Below are 16,879 nucleotides of genomic sequence, written 5' to 3'. Positions count from 1 at the left end.
GATTTTCACACAAACCACAGTCACTTGCAAATCCTACTGATCCCAAAGCAAAGATCTTCAAACACTACTTGTGTCAGAGATGAATGAAGCCATAACAAAAATGAGAGCCATTAATATCTCTGTTCACCAGAGTATTCAGATATTTGAAAACGAGCCCAATATGCAGAACTTTCATGGACACAGTTTTCGGGGTTTTGCTTTTGAGGGTCATTTTGTGTACTGTGTACAATCAGGAACATTACAAAACAGAAGTTGACAAAATTGTTCAATGGAATGAATTTTGTGAAAAAACATCACTGGACATGTTGATTTACAATTTAACTGTACTTCCTGTTCTGCCTGGCATTGTTTTATATACAGAGATTAAGATGGCAAGATTACAGAATACCGGATACCTATCCGCCATTTCTATTTTGATTACGCATTTATTTTTGCGAACTTCCGTTTTGTTTCCTTAGCAACGGCACGCCATGAATGAAGGCTGTGTTGAAGCACCGTTCAATATTAAATATTAAATATTAAACAATATTAAAGCTAAAAAAGGTAATATAATGGGGGTAAAGGGGGTACCCCCCTTTATTTAAAAGCCTTACCTACCTTACCTTACCAATCAAAAAACACTTACCATCAGAGTGTTCCCACACTGTAGAGTTCCTTTCCCAGCATGCATTTGAATAAAATTTGAACACACGATTACTTTTTACTCAGTTTACGTCAGTGAATGCTGTTAAAATCCCAACTTTAGGTTTCCTAAACCGGAAGTAAGGTGAGGAATTCGATTTTAACCTTATTTTTTACCTTAAATTCGTATTTTTATTGGATCGCTCGCAGGCTCACGCTCTCTGTTTCTTCTATATAAAGGAGCCTCACACGCACAATAGAATGTATATAATTAGGTATCCGCTATTCTGTAAGTGTAGGATTAAGATTTCTGAGTGATATATATGAAAAGAATTATGAAGCTGGGATTGAATATACTGTATAAGCAACAATAATTTTTACTAGCAATTATATATTCTAATAGGGTTATTGCAGTTGTAGCTTTCACAATAAAATATTTATAATACTAATAGCCAAAAGTGTAGCTGTTCGGCACATCTGCTGTCCATTGTTTACATATGGAAAGTTTGACAAGGCTTCCTTTTGGAGCTTCCTTTCGACTTCCTTTTTCAATCTAGATAACAATGTAACACAAATAGATGTCAAACAAAAAATGAAAATATGTTATTTGTGATATATGTATCCATGCTCTGAATACTAATGCTCATTTCAGCAGGTAATTAACTGAAATCTCATCATGGTAAAATGTAAATAAAAGTGAGTTGGAGATATATGAAGATCAGTTCATTCTGAATAAAATTATTAAAGTTATGACATACAATGTACACTATTTTACAGAAAGTGTAACGACAAGATTTACTTGCATAGTTCAGTACAGATTTGTTGACATGCTACTTTTGGTGTTTTGCATGCTCATGCATGCTAGCATCTTTCAGTTTTAAACAAAACTCTGACAATTGTGCGTGACAAACGATTTGAGAGATACAACATCTCTTTATGTGGCAGATACAGGTCAAAGATACAACATCTCTTTATGTGGCAGATACAGGTCAAAGATACATCTCTTTATGTGGTAGATACAGGTCAAAGATACAACATCTCTTTATGTGGTAGATATAGGTCAAAGATACAACATCTCTTTATGTGGCAGATACAGGTCAAAGATACAACATCTCTTTATGTGGTAGATACAGGTCAAAGATACAACATCTCTTTATGTGGTAGATACAGGTCAAAGATACAACATCTCTTTTTTATGTGGTAGATACAGGTCAAAGATACAACATCTCTTTATGTGGTAGATATAGGTCAAAGATACAACATCTCTTTATGTGGTAGATACAGGTCAAAGATACAACATCTCTTTATGTGGTAGATACAGGTCAAAGATACAACATCTCTTTATGTATGTGGCAGATACAGGTCAAAAATACATCTCTTTATGTATGTGGTAGATACAGGTCAAAGATACATCTCTTTATGTGGTAGATACAGGTCAAAGATACAACATCTCTTTATGTGGTAGATACAGGTCAAAGATACAACATCTCTTTATGTGGTAGATATAGGTCAAAGATACATCTCTTTATGTGGTAGATACAGGTCAAAGATACATCTCTTTATGTGGTAGATACAGGTCAAAGATACAACATCTCTCATGTTTCATATCAAGTCGGACAACATTTAAAACTGGCATGAACAGGAATTTCCAGACTCTACTTTGTCTTCAACTTTAGCACAATTCTTCAAACAATATATGGGAATTCCCATTGACCACACCCATATTGATTTCAGATTGCAAATTGTAGCAAAACAATGCATTGAGAACTGGATCAGAATTACAATCCTGAAAGGTAACTTGTCAATGAGGACTATGATCACTGGATTTCTACTGCTCCTTTTTCCTAGCAGACTGGCAGATGAAGGAACATTGTCTTCACTCCAAGTTTCGGTGGGACATGCACTGCTACAGCTCCAATATGTACATTACTCATTAGCCATGGTATATGCATACTGTACTCATTTACAGCATACTCTTTTGAGGAAATACATTCTATGAATATCTGAAATAGTTTCTCAAGGGTCAGGAAATACATTCAGAACATGAAGCATTCAAACTATTTCACAATACTTAGCAAAGGTACTGGAGCTCACCATTGATATGCTGGTCAAGGTTTCAGATTGTCACATCATCCAAATAGGCAAAGTCCATTTATCTATTCAATACTATTCCAATGCCAATTTTGTATTGTAGAAGCACCATTACTATACTGTCTGTGACTGTACTAAATCATGCTAGCATGCTGGCTATCTGTACATGACACACTGGGATCCTGAGAGAGATATGGTTGTACTTGCTCTGTTGGGGATACAACATGCTGAAGACAATCATAACGACATAATCAAAATGATATAGCCATTTAGCCATTCATATGAGTACTTAACTGTTGATACATTGTTTTTCGTAAAAAGCACAAGATCTATTGTTTACTTCATCAGAAAAGGAAGACAACTAAAGTGACAGCATATGTGATCCTAAGTGTTTGTGTAATCTCTGTTACTGCCAGTGGACATCAAGTATCTCCAATAGAAAGTGCCAACTCCAACAGCCAGCCATGAGGACATGCCAACTTTACAGGGTGATGCTCCTTCCGCTGCAACTGTTATAGGTTGGATAGTGGAGCTCTAAGGGGAAGAGAGCCTTGAAGATGATTGAAGATCAAGAAAACCTTCAACTGCCACCACTAAATAAAATGTTGACAGAATGCCTGATATGCTACATATGCTGGAGGACTGATCACTACATCACATACCCGATACAGCTATCTCTCATGAGGGAGAACAGTTTAAGGAATCAACTGAGCAGGACAGCACACAGGGCTCCAAGGATTGTAACTCATGATCAGAAACCTTCCAGGTTCATCTCTCGGGGAATGGAAATCACTTTGATGCAAATAGTGACACTATCTCTTCTGCTTTGATGGACTTTTTACACCATCCAGAGGAAGCCTTTTTCATCAGTGGGATCCATGCACTTCAGTACTATTGGCAGAAAATTGTGGATCTAGGGCAGGATCATGTTGAAAATTAATTAGCAACCTACTCCATCACTGCAGTTGATCATAAATATTTCAGGATTCTTTCATACATGTAGTGAGGTACATGTGTGTCCAATAGATGTAGTGAGGTACGTGTGTGTCCAATATATGTAGTGAGGTACGTGTGTGTCCAATATATGTAGTGAGGTATGTGTGTGTCCAATATATGTAGTGAGGTACATGTGTGTCCAATATATGTAGTGAGGTACGTGTGTCCAATATATGTAGTGAGGTACGTGTGTAGATTATGCCACCAAGGTCTTGTCTATCTCGTATATTTATGAAGTAAGACAACCTTGTGTCGTATATATATGTAAAGTGAACTACCTAATGAGTCAGGATATACAGTAAGACCTCGGATATCCGGACACATTCGTTTTTACGTAAATCGTCCGGATAATTGAATATCCGGATATCTGGATTTTTGGTTTTCATACACCTCAAGGAAAATCCAAAATGTTTATGATCATCAAGCGTTTATTGTACATGTATAGACATTCAAAAAACAGCATCACAACATAACAATCGTACTTTTACAATTATTCAGTTTTGAAAAAGTCTTTCATTGAGGACTGCTTACACTGGGTGCCGCTCCAGGCTTTAGTGTTGAATCTGTAGCGAGCATACACTTCGGGGTTGAAATCACTTCCGAAACAACGTGGTCCAAAATGTTTGCTTATGTTATCAAAGCTTACTTTGGGATTTTGTTCTTTGTAAAGACATATCTCTTTCTTTTCCTTGGCTGTCACTGCGTAGCTTGCGTTTAGTAGGTTGACTAGCCATTTGTGATCAATTGAAAGACCAACTGACTTGAATATCGACACACTGCACTTTTATTGCTTTAACTGAATAAACAACTTAACAGTTAGAACTCAATGGTTAACTCAGTGTCAGCTAGGCCTTCTAATCACCACCAATACCTTGACGATCATTAATCCGGATTAGCCGACCATGTCTCATGTCAAAACACGTGGGACTCTCGCACTTCCCTTCACACGGTTAGCGGTAGATCAAAGCTTCGTGCGGATAGGTGAGTCAATTTTATGTTGATTTAGCCGGTTTGTTTGTAAAATGTACCGTCCGGAAACGGAAACCGAATATCCGTTATAGACAGTCACTTTTATAACGTAAGAGATTGTTTTTTTCTACTAAAAATTGACCGGAAGGCGAGGTTTCCGGATATCTGGGGTCCGGGTATCCGAGGTCTCACTGTACCACCAAGGTCTTGTCTATCTCGTATATTTATGAAGTAAGACAACCTTGTGTTGTATATATATGTAAAGTGAACTACCCATTAAATGAGTCAGGATATACCACCAAGGTCTTGTCTGACTGTTATATTTATGAAGTAAGACAACCTTGTGTCGTATATATATGTAAAGTGAACTACCTAATGAGTCAGGATATACCACCAAGGTCTTGTCTGATTGTGTTATATGCACAACATGTTTCACATGCCATACACACACACTATACAAATATTTCATGTTTTGATAAGCTGTGTGTCATCAGGTGGCAAGTGCATCACTAGAAGCACTGAAAAATGCATGTGGTCTGTCTGACCGACTGTCACTGAAGGTCATGGGCCAGTCGCTCTCTAATTGCCTGCTTTGAGGATGAAAGTGGACAACAACAAACCAAACAACAAATGGAGCAGAAACACATTCCAATGCATGCTGCTTGCACAAGACTTTCATACCAACCCTTGTGAAGTCAGGTGAATGATAGATGGGAGTGGAGGACAGTGTTTGTTCTGTCCACATCACTTGTTTTTGCAGCTGCTTTATTTGTACATCTGATGTTGCAACTGTAACTCTGCACAGCCCAAACAAGGTAACCGTTTGCAGGTGGGACAGGGTGGGGTAGGGCATGGCAAGGTAGGACAGGGTGTTGCAGGGTAGGACAGGGTGTGGCTGGTTGGGACTGTGTGGCAGGGTGTTGCAGGGTGTTGCAGGGTGTTGCAGAGTGTGGCAGGGTGGGACAGGTGTGGCAGGTCATGGCAGGGTAGGACAGGGTTGGACAGGGTGTGGTGGAACAGGGTGTGGCAGGTGATGGCAAGGTGGGACAGGGAGTGGCAGGTGATGGCAAGGTGGGACAGGGAGTGGCAGGGCCTGGAAGGGTGGGACAGGGCATGGCAGGGTGGGGCAGGTTGCTGCAGGTTTGGCTACCCACTGTCAAGAGGGTTCCTCAGGTACCAGAATACAGCATGGATACCACTTGTTAGTACCCTATTTGAAGATAGTGAACAATAAATCTGTTTATAGTAATATCATCCACTTTAACAATTCTTGAATCTAAGCCATGGTGGTGTGTAGCATGGGTTTTTTGACAGCTACACAACATGGGGCAGAGTGTTATAGTGTATGATGTCCGCACAATGAGATCAGTGAAGCATGGACCCATAACAATCGCAGACTGACAGGTTGGGAAAACAATGGCATATGGCTTATGGCAAGTTGCTGCCTGTTGATATTTGTTGATCAATTGCTGATTTTGTTTCAAATTTCAAGGTAATCATGTTCAATCACAACACAAGCCATTCATGAGTCTGGTACTCACAGGGCATAGCAGTACAGCTGTACCTAGTTGGAGTGTGGCCACCAGATTACATGACTACCACAGTGTGCACATACAACTTCTTACACCCAAACACCATCATGGGCTCCACTGCATGAATCAAACACATTCTGACTGCCAGTAACAATAATTGAAGACCAAAATATGAAAATTACATTTTTTCCTACTTGCTCAAAAGGTGAGCCAAATGGGATCCACAGTAATGAAAGATAATCTCTGTCTGTCTGTACATGTTTCTGTTTAGCATTAATTACATGGAAGCCTTCATTCTGCAGGTGAAGGCCACTGAGTGTTGCTGGAACCAAGCATCACTGTCAACAACAAAACACTCCCATGACATCAGGTTATACAGATTGATCACCTAAATCGTTGGGGAATATTTGCAACATTACATCCGAAAGGTCATATTACATGGACTGGGTAAACAGAAATGTTGAAAAAAACCCTGACCTTTATACTTAACAGGCATCCTAATTACATAAAATTTCCCCTTGATAATTCAATGACTGCTGGGTGGAGGAATATGCACAATGCCAATGTTTCACATAGCAGCCACAATGATGAAAGGTCAAAGATAAAGGTTATGTCAACTTGTGACCAAACAAAGTGCAACAGGTTTTGAAACATACCACATACTCAATGCATGTCAAACCTTACAACACGACAAACAGAAATGGCTGAGTAACTGGGAAAAGGCTTCAACATGGCCAACAATTTAACCAAGTCTAAAATCAGATAAGAGTTCTTCAGAAAGCAATGTTCAGAGACATAATTGCCAAAACCATCAATACAGAAGCATTATTGTTTCAGTGATGTTGACAGTGTTAAAGATTATGACTGGTGGGCAACAGACAACAGATCATGACAAAAATTCACTTGAATTTTATCTGATAATGCGACTCTTCTCATAATAATCGGCAGCGGAATCCCATGCCATCAACTATTCCGTGATATATCCAGCTGATGATATCACGAAGCCAACAACCTTAGCACAAAGCTGAACACACTGAGTTGAGTGAACAAAGATTCCTTTTGAAGTGGCTGTACCTTTAACAAAGGCAAACTTAATTTTAACCTTATACATGTAGTTACTCATGGGATGATGGCTTTTGGGTCCAATCTTTTTACCGAAGTCTAATGTTGATAATCACCTCTGTAGAGGACCAGTATCTCTTTATGTAAATCAGACTTGGTAAAGCTAAAGTTTGCTATGTCCATGAGTGATAAAACGTTTCCTTCAGTGAAGATAGCAAGTATTGCAGGATTAGAGACTCCTCTTATCTGTACCATTTATCTTCTGCACAATAAACTACAGCCCAAAAGGTTGTAGTAAATCTTGGTAATGATACTGACACCTTGGGAAAATGAGCTGACAACTATTCATAGTTAAATACTCTCTCTTTCTCACACACACACACACACACACACACACACACACACACACACACACACACACACACACACACACACACACACACACACACACACACACACACACACACACACACAGACAAACAAACAAACACACATATACACAACATGTACATGAGCAATACACCATGTCCATGACTCTTTACATCCATACATGAATGTTTCTATGGAAAAAAGTTCAACAAACCTCAGTTTCCTTAAAATAAAACAGTCATCATTACAGGCCTACCATACGAACGGTGAACAAATCCTCAAAACTGAACTCAAATACACCAAAACAGAACAAAAATCACAAAAATAGGAAAATAAACATCCAAAACTGCAACAATTTCCTCTGAAAATGAAACAAACACACATGTAATGAAAAAAACTAATTGTTTGAAATAGAAACAAAACTCATGTATCAGCTACAAGAGCGGCCGAGAAGGGTTGCCAAGGGTACAAAATGGCAGTAATAGCATTCCGAAATGGCATAAAAATCGTCAAACATGCTGGCGTGGGAAGACGAACAGGCTTTGGTAAGTAATGTTTATCGTCACTATGAGTCTAATCTTGAAAGTTTGATATCGGAATGTAGCGCAACCCACCCCCCCAACCCCCATTGCAGTAAGCTTCAAACCTATGTTCATACTGCTCAGTGTCAGGTTTGCAATTCTGCACAATCTGGTCCCATGACTGCGAGTTTTGTTTCCATTTCAAGCGATTAGTTTTCCATTTCAGATGCGTTGTTTCATTTTCAGAGGAAATTGTTGCAGTTTGGAAAAAGTATATTTTCCTGTTCTGGTGATTTTTTGTTCTGTTTTGGTGCATGTGAGTTTGTTCAGTTTTGAGGATTTGTTCACTGTTTGTATGGTAGGTCTGCATTAGAATGGATGGAATTTTAGTGACTGAGCTTTATCAGCAAGACAGAATCCCAGACTTTCACTGATGTCGTCACGGTTACTTAAGAGAAATCATTTCTATAGTCTGGCCAGGAGAGTATGTACTCTTGTTTCTGGTGACAGTATGACAAAAAGTCATGTAACAAAATTTAAAGAAAATGCATTACTGCAAGATTATCCAGAGAATGTAATTTCAAACAGCAGTATGAAAATGTCCAACACCTACCCCACATGACAACAAAATGTTTTAACATAAACCTCATCTTTTATCCCTAATAGTGCTAAGTGTCTATAATACAACACAGCTTTTATATCAATTATTACTCTAAAGCTGTAAAATGAAAAAAATGGTACGTTATTATATTCTCCGGTTGTAATGAGCAGTTCTTTATCGAAACAGAACATTTTGCTAATTTACAAGCTATATATTTTGACAATGATAAACTATTTGAAAATATGTAAAACTGGTACATGAAACTAATTATGTTGAAGTCTATGAAACATCATTATATGTCCCATGTGCCCTTGGTATTGTTTGTAATGCCACCATTCTGGGACAGCGTGACCTTGCACACCACAATGCATTATCCATATTACCTAGAGAGGAACACTAGAGTGTGGAAACATCCATATCTTTCTGGACTACTACTTTTATCAGTAGGTAAAAGGCAATTCTGTAAGTGATGACTTTTGTGGACAGTTGAAAATATAAAATATTTTCTAGCACTGGATCATAAAGATCATTCAAGAGTCATCCTAAAACAAATATTCCACATTTATCACGGAAAGGCTGTTTGCAAAATATTCACTTTAAATTCAAAACAAAAGGAGAAGATCAAAAAGGCCTTGAATGTGATCTAAAAATTCTACTTAACATGTGTCTGGTGGTTTGTGAATAGGACATAACAATACTTCTGCAAGTTGTATGGACAGAAAGGGCTGTAGGAATGTGGATGACTAGAATTAAATCAACTAGGTCTCCATGATTTACCACAGAAAACAGAAACTGATTGACCTGATCTTACAAGACAGGATTTGCCAAGAACCATATCCAAACAGATACACCCTCAGTTGACATACAAGGTCCTAGATCTTGTTGCTAGCCCTGAGGGAACAACAAGGTATAAACACTTCAGTCACCATACCAAGAGCAGAAAATAGGATCATCTCTCCAAATCAATCAAGATTAAAGCCCTATACTTGAGTGAACTACACTTAAGGTTTGATCAATAAAGGTAAGATGGTTGAACAGGTTGGTGAGTAGACAGATGGGAGACATGGTGCATGCAGGTATTACTTGGCACTGAGGAATCAGTGTGGGAGGGATTCCTCCAGCTGGAAATGGGAAACAGAGTATAGGTAGTGTTGAGATTGCCCATCCAACCAGGATCTTCACTACACCAGTGTGCTGTGTGGGAGGCAGGGGAAGGAGGGAGGAAGAAGGAAGAGTGGAGGCCCAGGGCAGTGATCAGCTGATACTGGGGGTTCCAGTGTCACCCCCTCTCCTTGTCTCCTCCCTGCTACCTGGGGCGCTGGCCATCAAGGTGAGTCGTTCATTCTCACTAATACATACTGCATGTTTACATTTTCCAGGGTCACCTTTAACTCAGCAGGTAAACTTTACGTGATGTAACCAAATCAACATTTTTAAAATGGAAAAAGAACAACCCAACAAAAAATACAAATGACTACAGACTGACATATGAGTTGACAGCATGTATTTGAACGAATACCTCACAACCACAGCAGGCCTTAGAAAGACTGACAGCATGATCGCTGCGAACCCCTAGTAATTCCCAAACAGTTTCTGCCATGTGAGGAGAAGCTGGGCGATTGTATGTGCTGGCCCTGGGGAAGAGTGGGACGGCTGTCATAACTACAGACGACAGTTGTCAGCCAGACCTGTCATTGATTGCTGGAGATGTGCCCAGCTGAAGGGCTGTCACGGAAAGACATCTTTCTCACACTGACGACACAGGAGCCATAGACTGCTCTCTATTAGAGGAAAAACTACAGGAAAACTTTGATTAACTAATCAATAATTCATGCCCTGTTATTGGCCTGAGTTAGAGAGAGTTACTGTAAACACAACAAACTGACTTCACCTTGACAATCACTGTGTCCTAAGTAAACACATAATATGACTGTATGTATATGAGCGGCACTTTGTAAGTCATGTATCTTCGGGACAATTTTGAGGTGATAAAATGTAGCTATTATAAAAACTAATTCCCACTGATCCGACAAACAACAGTTGACAAATAAGCTGAGTTCCTGTTGGCAGCTTGTTGTCACATGAATGTGTCCAGACCAACCATTAAATCTCCATGTATTCACTGTTAACAAGTCAGCCAACCTACTGCAAATGTGAACAATCAATGACTGTGGACTAAATACTGATAGGAAACCTGGTCCACAATAGTCACAGTCTGTGAACACAGAACTCATCCCTCAGGCTGGATGAAAACAATAGGCTTGTGACATATAAAACATATAAGCTCTCATGGCCACTAGTTTCCACCCTTCATTCACATCCAGCTCTTGCTCTAGCCTAGTTGTTGCCACATCTGTCAGTGTTTAGGCAAACTATGTAACAAAAACATGTACTTGCCATGTGTACTTTGTTAGTGATCAATATTTGGAAATATGTTAGCATAAGAAAAAAAACGTCATCTCAAATGTTGAATAAAGTATGAATACACATGACTCTCCCCAGGTCTGGCTTGGTGTTGACTTTCTCTGAGTCACTGGATGCACTTAAAACACATTTCCCGTGTGTTCATAAAGAAACACCTTGATCTGTGATCAATGTGCAAAACATCTATGCAGAAAACAAACAAAGCAGAATTATATAAACACTCATTTTAATGGGTTACAACATCAAATATAACTGCAGATACTCAGTATTGTTTGCTGTTTTAACGCTATATGGCAGTATTCCAGCTACATGGCTGGCAGATACTCAGTGCTTATATCAAATCACAACAGAAACATAATCACAGCAAACATTATCTGAAATGAACTGAATATATTTCAGTGTAAATATGTGAAACAGCCTCTACTGCTTGCAGACATTAGGGCATCTCCATATTAGGGTGTCTCCAGGAGGGTCTGGTTAGGCAGTTGCTTAGTGGGTGGGGAGGTGGTCAGAGTTAGAGAAAGAACCATGTGTTAGAATGTAGCAACACACAATATGATGATGTCACAATGAGATGAGCCAATCAAATAATGTCTTCATCTTCAAACAATCACAGGATTTAGTGATTTGACATTGGACTGGACAAAATTATAATGTCAATTCAGAGTAATTGCTTTCAGTTGAAAAATTGTTGTATGATAATAATGTTTTTTTAATGTTACGTTTACATTATATATGATATATAATATGTGTGTGATATATTCATGTATGTTGTTTCTACTGGCAGAGCGGTAAGTGACATGACTGTGAACCTGATGGTCATGAATTACTGAACAACACATTTTGCCTTAAATAATATTTTCACATTAATGTCATAAATGACAGGGTACTTCCACATTCCTTGGACAGAATTTAGACATATGACCTTGAACTTAGCGTTTTAGAATACATTGGGGGTAAGAGTGCATGACGACATTCACAAATATTCCGTTATCACCCACCTAGTGAACAAAAGAACTAACAGCACATCTAGACTATTGACTCAACCCATGCCTAGACTACAAGTGACATTCTACAGCAATCTCTGAATATACTTCATTATCTATTTGATGCATCTTGATAATCACCTTTCAGTGATCGACCCACTGATCAATGATGACCAACACTTGTAATCACCACCCTTTCATTAACAAATTTGGAAATCTCTCTCATCAAACCTATCCTGTCAGACATTTTGACATCTTGTGCTTGATGTAAATGGAACTGACTTAATGAAGTAGTTCAAGACCTTTCTCCTGTAATGATGATATTATGAGTGTAAGTAAACTACAAAAGACGACGCCATAGGGCAATTTGAAGAAAAATACGCTCATGTCAACTCTGTTTCTGATGAACATTACCAACAGTCCATACTATTGCTGGTAGTTGTAAGGCTCTCAGCCTAAACTTGGAGTCACCCAAACTAAACGATTCTGTGTAGAGCAACCTTTGAGGTTACTAGTGATATCAAAAAGATTTGACATTCATGCAGCCCAGCCCTCGGTCTAGGAAGGTCTATACTCCTGTTAACTAACACAAAGTAAAAGTCTACTAACAAAACAGACCACAAAACCCAATATTTGAAACATATACTCAAAATATTTTACAAACATCCGACAAAATAGTGACTTCTTTTTGGAACTTGAAATCTGTCAGGCTACTTCAGATGATAGTTATGAAAATCCATAACAAGCTGCACTTAAAAATGTATTTGTTATTCACCATGCAAAATAGATAAACAAACTGCATCTACAGCCATTACAGATATATACTGCATTATTGACCTTCATCACTTCCTACACTGTTACTGTATATATTCAGCATCCTACATAAACATGCACAATGTGCTCTAGCCTCTACAGACTTCACCAGTAATCTGCTAATTACCACTGAGATGGGCTTGCTGGACACTATGTTCTTGTGATGGAACTGCTGAAGCTATGGTCGAAGGATTACCTATCAATGTACCAACTAATGGTCCGGAAGACAGGATAGGGTGGAGGAGGCCAGGGTGATCCAAGGTCCTTTCTCATTTACATACAACTAGATGGTCACTCACTCTGGACATACTGGACGGACATAAATCAGGGTCAGAAAAGAAAACCTGCACTGAAATAATTCTTTCATAAAAATATGACATAGTGGCACATTTAAACAAAGTATGCACAGTCGTGTTACAGAACTGATCAGTCTTGAAATGTTATACTGTCTTTTTCCTACTCTGTTAGTAACCATGTCTATTCTTAATACAGTCTAATCGGATCATTTATTATTCAATACATACACTGATATCTTAAGCTCAATGACATTCAGCAGAACATAAAGCAGTGCAGTGTCTAACACGTAGATACCAGCTCACTAGACACCTGTTTTATTACATTGGAAGTAAACATGCTCCTGTTTGAACAAACTGTGTACACCTACTACTCATCCTATCTACCACACTGTTACGTTCTTTACTGTGCCATGTTTCGGAGTGATTCAGGCAATATCTGTATACAAGAACCCTGTTGGCTGTGTTAAACCTGACAATAGAATATGAATGATGACAAGAATAACTGCATTTGCCATATCTTATTTTTCTAAATGAAAACTGAAAAAAAGTTTGAACTTTTACTATAAATATGAGACAACGAAAAATTAATAAAAACCAAACAAGCAAAAAATTCAATGAAGTCAAAAAAGCTTGTCAAACATCGCCTAAAATGTAATAATCAGCCCCATGCAACATGCACAAACAAGTCTGTGCTACCAACACCAAGCTGGTAAGTCATTACATCAGGTCATCCTGAGCTGGCCTGTTCCTGACCCCATCAGTTCAGCTTTACCACCCAGGGTTTGAACAGGTCACGGAAGATTTGTCATAATAGAGGGCATTTTTCTTCATGACTTTATTGCATATACTTAGTGTTTATCAGTGATCTGCCTATATCCATTTTTGGTTGACCAATCCAAATATAATAGGTTCCAGTTATTTGATAACTTTGGGCTTGTGGATACTACAACATAATGAATGAACACATGGTGTGTAAATATAAGTGTTACTAGTTAGGTGCGAAGCTTCTGGTGTCTGCAGTATCAGTCCAATCTTATAAATGATAAAAAAGCTAGTGACTATCAACAAAAGCTGCAATGGATGAACTATAGTGGACTATAGTAGTATAGATTTGTGGGATATTAATAGGAACTTCAGTTTAACACTGTTTATAAAGGCAAAAAAAAGACATTTGTGTGATTTTAGTGCAAAGTAGTACAAAAAGTAGTGTTTGTGTCCATTAAAAAAAAAGAACTTGAGAAACAACACATGAGCACAGACAGAAAAAACCCCAACTGATTAGGTATAAGGGTACCGTCTCCCAAGTGTCAGGGTACTGTCTCCCACATGTCAGGGTATTGTTGTTCATGTGTCAGGGTATTGTTGTTCATGTGTCAGGGTATTGTCTACCACATGTCAGGGTATTGTTGCTCATGTGTCAGGGTATTGTCTCCCATGTGTCAGGGTATTGTCTACCACATGTCAGGGTATTGTCTCCCATGTGTTAGGGTATTGTCTCCCACATGTCAGGGTATTGTCTACCATATGTCAGGGTACTGTCTCCCACATGTCAGGGTATTGTTGCTCATGTGTCAGGGTATTGTCTACCATATGTCAGGGTACTGTCTCCCACCTGTCAGGGTATTGTTGCTCATGTGTCAGGGTATTGTCTCCCACCTGTCAGGGTATTGTCTACCACGTGTCAGGGTACTGTCTCCCACCTGTCAGGGTATTGTTGCTCATGTGTCAGGGTATTGTCTCCCACGTGTCAGGGTATTGTTGCTCACGTGTCAGGGTATTGTCTACCATATGTCAGGGTACTGTTGCTCACATGTCAGGGTATTGTCTCCCACCTGTCAGGGTATTGTCTCCCACCTGTGAGGGTATTGTCTACCATATGTCAGGGTACTGTCTCCCACATGTCAGGGTATTGTCTACCATATGTCAGGGTACTGTCTCCCACATTTCAGGGTATTGTTGCTCGTGTGTCAGGGTATTGTCTCCCACGTGTCAGGGTGTTGTTGCTCACGTGTCATGGTATTGTCTACCATATGTCAGGGTATTGTTGCTCATGTGTCAGGGTATTGTCTCCCACATGTCAGGGTACTGTCTCCCACGTGTCAGGGTATTGTCTCCCACATGTCAGGGTATTGTTGCTCATGTGTCAGGGTATTGTTGCTCACGTGTCAGGGTATTGTTGCTCATGTGTCAGGGTATTGTCTCCCACCTGTCAGGGTACTGTCTCCCACGTGTCAGTGTATTGTCTCCCACGTGTCAGGGTATTGTTGCTCACGTGTCAGGGTATTGTCTCCCACGTGTCAGGGTATTGTTGCTCACATGTCAGGGTATTGTCTCCCACGTGTCAGGGTATTGTCTCCCACCTGTCAGGGTACTGTCTCCCACGTGTCAGGGTATTGTTGCTCACCTGTCAGGGTACTGTCTTCCACATGTCAGGGTACTGTCTTCCACATGTCAGGGTACTGTCTCCCACATGTCAGGATACTGTCTCCCACATGTCAGGGTACTGTCTCTCACGTGTCAGGGTTATTGTCTCCCACCTGCCATGGCCCAGTCCCTTACTTCAGCATTATCATTAGACTTGGGTCGTGATCAGCTGTGTGACTAGTGTCTTGGACAAGCGTCTTATGAGACTGGGGTCACGACACTCAGCTCTAGTTTTATGGGGGTTAACTGTTGAGAAGTTCCATGGTTCAGCACAATGTGAATACCATGCAAACAGTAAGCTTCGACCACACAAACAATAGGGGAATTGGCTCATCTCAAGAAAACAGATACTACATGAGCAGAACAGCCAGAACTACAAGTACCACAGTAAGGTAGTGATAGGCAGATACAGGCGGAGCAGGGAGCAGACATATACAACCTGAATCAGAGTCAGTGATGGGCTCGAGTTGCCCCCCACGCCCTCCTCGCCCTCTGCCGCCCCGCCCTCCTGGAACAACAAGACTACTACTGGCTCACCCACATCAACGCCACATACAACACCCCACTGACATCTCCAGCCATACGTCATGCGTTCTTGACAAGCAGTCATAATGTAATCAAGTTCATAATGATGCCTTATAAAGAAAAGAAACAATGACAGTAACTACAAAGTAACTGAAAACATAAAATGGGTCAAATGTCTATGATTTATACACAAAATGAGATAAGTCCAAAAATATAAATATGCATGGGTATACTCACATATTTACGTACACTGCATGTCCATGGCACAAGACACTGAGCACAGGCTTTCACTTCTAAAATCTATGTGCATATATCTCTTGGGTAATAAATCAAAATCAAATAGATATTTCCTTATGTGCCAGCAAGTCTGACAGGGAAAGCAATAAGTCTTCAAGAGTTACATCCCTTTGATCAACAAATTCCTTGGTTCATACATATTCCTTTTATCAGCAATGTCTACATTTCACCAGTTAGCTTCTGGTGAATATTTGTATCTAGGCCCTACATAACAGTAACAGATGTTGTCAGAAGTATTAATGAATATCACAAAATGGTAATCATTCAAATCTGTTATTATGCGATCTTCCAACTGCTGAAGTTACCTCCCTTGTACAAGCATCCATAAAATGTCCCAACAGGTTCAAGTTAG

General features: G+C 39.5%; 1 protein-coding gene and 1 long non-coding RNA gene across 2 annotated transcripts in view; one reads left to right on the top strand and one right to left on the bottom strand.

Moving 5' to 3' along the window:
- Positions 1-16,879, bottom strand: part of LOC124288044 (S-adenosylhomocysteine hydrolase-like protein 1) — a 168,258-nt gene that overhangs the window by 64,542 nt on the left and 86,837 nt on the right.
- LOC124288051 overlaps positions 9,812-16,879 on the top strand; it is a 33,625-nt gene continuing 26,557 nt past the window's right edge. Inside the window, exon 1 of the long non-coding RNA XR_006901363.1 lies at positions 9,812-10,092. This is a non-coding gene — a long non-coding RNA (uncharacterized LOC124288051). The remainder of the gene's footprint in view (positions 10,093-16,879) is intronic.

The sequence above is a fragment of the Haliotis rubra genome, unplaced genomic scaffold (genome assembly GCF_003918875.1).
Source record: "Haliotis rubra isolate DU_JTF1 unplaced genomic scaffold, ASM391887v1 Scf111, whole genome shotgun sequence".
Taxonomy (NCBI): Eukaryota; Metazoa; Mollusca; class Gastropoda; order Lepetellida; family Haliotidae; genus Haliotis; species Haliotis rubra.
Note: the sequence above shows the minus strand (reverse complement) of the source record. Positions and strands in the feature narration are given on the sequence as shown.